The sequence below is a fragment of the Notolepis coatsorum genome, assembly GCF_963971535.1.
Source record: "Notolepis coatsorum genome assembly, chromosome: 8".
NCBI lineage: Eukaryota > Metazoa > Chordata > Actinopteri > Aulopiformes > Paralepididae > Notolepis > Notolepis coatsorum.
Genome location: NC_140172.1, coordinates 39,711,047 through 39,717,046, shown reverse-complemented (window position 1 = coordinate 39,717,046; position 6,000 = coordinate 39,711,047).

Below are 6,000 nucleotides of genomic sequence, written 5' to 3'. Positions count from 1 at the left end.
TTCAGTTCCTTTCAAAGTCCTGAATGTCGAGGAGATAACCGTCGACACTTTTATATCCAACACTTCGAGAAGCCACGCCCCTAAATGCATATCATAATAATCTTTTAAAACCGTAACCAACCCGGAGTGAGGAGGAGGCGTGACGCGTGGTTTCTTTCCGTAGCCGCAATTTGAACCAACCCGGAAGTGAGCAGGAGGCGTGACGCGTGGTTTCTTTCCGTAGCCGCAGTTTGAATCAACCCGGAAGTGAGGAGGCATCATAGACATAGATATCTATAGAACACATATATCTATGATCATAGACATAGATATCATAGATATCTATGGGAGGCATGACGCGTGGTTTCTTTCCGTAGCCGCAGTTTGCGAAGACGCTCTCTGATTGGCTAGCCCCCGTACAGGAAGAGCCTCTCTGATTGGTTTAGCTGAAGGGTCTCTTCCGCCTTGGTTCTGCTCAACACGCTGACTGGGCATTGATTCATTGATTGATTGATTGATTGGTTGATTGATTGATTGATTGATTGATTGATTGATTGATTGATTGATTGATTGATTGATTGATTGATTGATTGATTGATTGATTGATTGATTGATTGAAAACTTTATTAACAGATTGCAGAATGGGTAGTACAGTACAGCTCAATACATACAATACAATTGTTAAGGGGATGCAGACCAGAGAAATGAATGAATGAATGAAAACTTCATTTAACAGATTGCAGAATGGGTACAATACAGTACGGCTCAATACATACAATTGTTAAGGGGATGCAGACCTGAGAAAGACTTTCGTCTAGTTTACATCAGGGTCCCCCATTTTCAATTCATCATAACATATGACACACACGACATACAGATAGACAGTACTGCTACATCTATACATTTATGACATACCAGATTTGCAAATACAGTACTGTTTGTGATACAAAAAGTGTCCAGAAAAGAGTGTATATACATTTGACGTAGAAACTGTACATTGGAGGCGGTTGGGTAGGTGGGGTGGGGTTGGCTGGGTGGGGGAACTGTACATTGGATGTGGGGGGGGGGGGGGGGGCACTATACACTGGAATACTGACAAAGCCATACTTGGTCATTTACTGTACAACTGGGTTAGGACATTTGTAGGGGCCAGTTTCGAATTGCAGTCTCCCGTAGGTGTTCTTTGAGAGTGTTTTTGAAAGTGGGTAGTGATTCACATTCCTTTACAGCTTTGGGTAGGGCGTTCCACATTGATGTGGCATAATTGCGAAACGTGTTTAGTCCCTTGTTTGAGCCGAATCTGGGTTTAACATGATTTGTGGAGCTCCCTCTGGTGTTGTGATCGTGGTATTCACTGACCTTTGGGAAGTATTTTGACAGAAGGCAGCTCTTATACAGACCTCCAACCAGCTGATCTCTCTCTTCAAGGTAAACACACTTCATGTTCTTATACAGACCTCCAACCAGCTGATCTCTCTCTTCAAGGTAAACACACTTCATGTTCTTATACAGACCGCCAACCAGCTGATCTCTCTCTTCAAGGTAAACACACTTCATGTTCTTATACAGACCTCCAACCAGCTGATCTCTCTCTTCAAGGTAAACACACTTCATGTTCTTAGCTTGTAGGACAAAGTATGTGGATTCATCGAGAAGATCATGCTCTGGCAAGTTGTTTCAAGTTGTTTCCTGCAGCTGAACGCATACGTTGCTACTGGTGAATGTGACAGAGCTCCAATTGTGAAAATAGTACAGGATTTATTTTCATATGCCGGACTCGGTTTGAGCCAAATCTGGGTTTAACATGATTTGTGGAGCTCCCTCTGGTGTTGTGGTAGTAGGCTTTAAGTTTCTCCAGTAGTATGTCATGATCCATGACATCAAATGCTGCACTGAAGTCTAACATCACTGATCCTGCTCATTTCTTTCCATCAATATCCATTAGACAATCATCTACTAGCTGTGTCAACGCTGTCGCTGTTGAGTAACCATCCCTATAGGCATGTTGAAAATCACTATTCAATTCATTGTCATTGAAGTAACTCTGGATTTGTGTAAACACTATTTTCTCCATTATCTTCGCTAACACTGGCAAAATGCTCACAGGTCGACTGTTTGCACCTGACAGGTTGACTTTTGCATTTTTCTGTAAAGGAATCAAATCAAATCAAATGTATTTGTAAGACCCGACAACACACGATTGTGTGATTGATGATTTTAGCCTCCTTCCAGACTTTTGGACATATACCATATTTGATGCTTTGATTTATAACATGCGTGACTGTACTGCTACACGCTGTGCTGAAACCTTCAGTAGTCTACCATCCATGTTATCCAGGCTGCTGGTGTTTCCTTTTTTATATCTGACAACATTTCCTCCACCATTCCAGTGTCAACAGAACATAGACTAAATGAGCATTTTTTTTTTTATCTTTCATAATCCTTTCTAATATGTTATTATATTTTACATTACCCATACATTATTCCTTAGACTGAGTTTCAACCTTACACAAGAAGAAGTCATTGAAATACAGAGCTATATCAACAGGCTTTGTTATAAATGACCCATCAACCATCCATGTTAGAAGGCCGGCTGTCACAAAACAGTCACATCTAGAGACCTCAAAACTTACTCTAGAGAGGCCTTGGCTTTAACCTAGAACTGGGGAGCTTGGACTGGTCAGATGAACTCAGTGGTACACAGGTTGAAGAAACATGGCTTGGATTCAAAACCAAATTCACAGCAATACTCAACAACATGGCACCGATAAGAACCACCAGGGTTAAAAATCGCGCTGAGCCATGGATGCACACTGAAATACTGGCCGCTATGAAAACCAGAGACAAAAAATGCTCTGAACTTCATAAAAGTCAGACAAAGCTTTCCAAAAGCTCAAACAGTGAACTCCAAGCCCACGTGGTTGAACTAAAAATCCAAAGAAACAGACTAAGAAATGACGTAAACACCATGATCAGAACCGCAAAAAGAAATTTCATCAACGACAAAACTGAGGAAAACAAAAACAAACCCTGCGAACTTTGGAAATTACTCAATAATCAACTAGGCTGCAGTAAAAAACTTAAAACCAGATTCTCAAACATAAACATGAAGACGGACAACACGCTCATCACAGACAAGCTGGATGTAGCCAATTACTTAAACATCTTCTTCACAAACATAGCCACAACACTGGTAAACAAACTACCCTCCCACTCAGGGCATTATGGGGTAGAACACATAGTAGCATACTACAAAAACCTAGGGGTCCACAAAGACGACTTCAAACTTGAAATGGTAACAACCGATGAGGTACTCAAAAAATTTAGCGCCCTCCAACCTAACAAGGCCACTGGCCATGACAACATCCCCTCCAAATTCCTCAGAGACGCAGCAGCCGCCATCACCCCAGTCATCACACACATAATAAACCTCTCTATAAAACAGGGGCACGTCCCCAAGGACTTCAAAATTGCGAGAGTGACCCCTCTGCACAAAAAGGGCAGCAAATTAGACCCAGGCAACTACCGCCCTGTTTCTATTCTTACCTCCATCTCGAGAGTCATGGAGAAAATAGTCTACGAACAGGTCGAAAAGTACCTGGCGGAAAAAATCTAATCTACGAATTCCAATCTGGCTTCAGAACGTCCCACTCCACTGACACATGCCTCCTCTATTTGAACGACCACATCAAACAAGAGGTGGACGCAGGCAAATACTGCGACATGGTCATGCTGGACCTACAAAAGGCCTTCGACACTGTCAATCACTCCATTCTAATGGACAAGCTAAAAGCAATTGGTTTTGATAGTGTAGTAAAATCCCAACATAGATCATCAAAGATCTAATCAAACTGTTGTGTAAAAGTCTTAAAGAAACAGTCAAAATGGAACAACAATCAAACTAAGGGGTTATATTTAGAGATAACAGCTGCAATAGTAAAGTCAACCGAATATATGCTTCTGGTGGCTTCTGGTGATTAAATTACTCGGCCCTTTTGGTGAATTTGCATACAAAGTGTGGGCAACAGCCTGTATCCTGTGATCTGTGGGAACTGTTTACAGTGTGGGGGTGGGTAAACAGCTAAACGCAATCAGCCACCTGGGCTCAGGGGTGGGGGGCAGGAAGCTTTAGACACACATAGACACACACACACACACACACACAGACACTCACATACTCACACACACACATACACATCCACACACACACACACACATAGACACACACACACACAGACACTCACATACTCACACACACACATACACATCCACACACACACACACATAGACACACACACACACAGACACTCACATACTCACACACACACATACACATCCACACACACACACAGTGAAACAACTGTTACATCAAAGACGGCCTTGTGGGGGTGGGTAAACAGCTAAACGCAATCAGCCACCTGGGCTCAGGGGTGGGGGGCAGGAAGCTTTAGACACACATAGACACACACACACACACACACACAGACACTCACATACTCACACACACACATACACATCCACACACACACACACACATAGACACACACACACACAGACACTCACATACTCACACACACACATACACATCCACACACACACACACATAGACACACACACACACAGACACTCACATACTCACACACACACATACACATCCACACACACACACAGTGAAACAACTGTTACATCAAAGACGGCCTGGGGACACAGACAGACACACACACATAATCACACACACACATTTTCGAATACACATCCACACACACACACTCACACACACATAGTCACACACTCACACATACATACACATCCACACACACACACACACACTCACACACACACACACACACACACACACACTCACACACACACATTCACACACACACACACACACACACAGGAGATCTCCAAACTAACTATTTCCTAGTATATTGTTAAAATAGTAATTTGAATAAGTAAGTTAAAATATAATTAGTGTTTGGTCATACTAAAATGTATACAATTAGTTAATGTGTCTGTGCTATTTTCAATTAATGTTCAATATGATTAAATTGATTGTTACACATTCTGCAATCTGTTAAGCTTGTTATATGGTATTGAAATGTATTCTATTAAGCTAACAGAATGGTTAGATATATGTTCTGAAAGTCAAACAGACTTAGAAATATAGCTGTGTTTAGGTAATCAATATATTTTGAGGTACATCAAAGTACTAACAAGTCAAGTAATGTGTTTAAGTAAAAGATATAAGGAAATGAAAATGATGCAATGTTTAAACTTTGATTAAGGTAAAGGACAGCCTCTTTTTGCAGTTAGGTGGAGGGGGTTGGCCTATAGGCCAAACCCCTATTTTCAAAATGCAAGCTTAACCGGCTTGTGATTGGAGCAATTAATGTGATGATGTCATCAACTCCGAGACACCGACTACGCTATAATAATGGGTGTGTGATGTGGAGAGAGGAACTCACAACTCAAGAGAACAACAGAAGAACACTCTGAAGGAACCAACAACCCACAGGACCTCTCTCACCATCTCCACCATCTCATCCACAAGCAAGGCGGGCAAAGGACAAAGGAACTTTTTGGAGGGAAAAACAGAATCCTCTTTGTTATCAGCAGAGAACAAAGACTTTCAACAACTTATCAACTAACATTCTCTTTACTGTTATATTAGCCTGGTTGTGTTCAATTACGGCATAGTGTTTTTGATCACAACTATAGCATTCTTTAATGTAATTTGTATACACTCTTTCTCTCTTATTAAACAACTGTTAAACTAGTTTTCCTCCTTAATTCCTGCTGCCTTTCTGCCTGCTCAGTCAGTTTGAAGAGAAGTGATTCCCAGCTTTAAAGTATTGAGACACAACGCCGAGAGTACTAACCAACAGGTTCTGAAGCAGAGCAGAACCAAAACAGCCTGGGATTCCACTTCAATAGCTTATCAGTGAGCTGGATGCAATCCTACCTGGAGGGGAGAGAACAGATGGTAGAGGTAAACGGTACTCTATCCCCCCCCCTCAC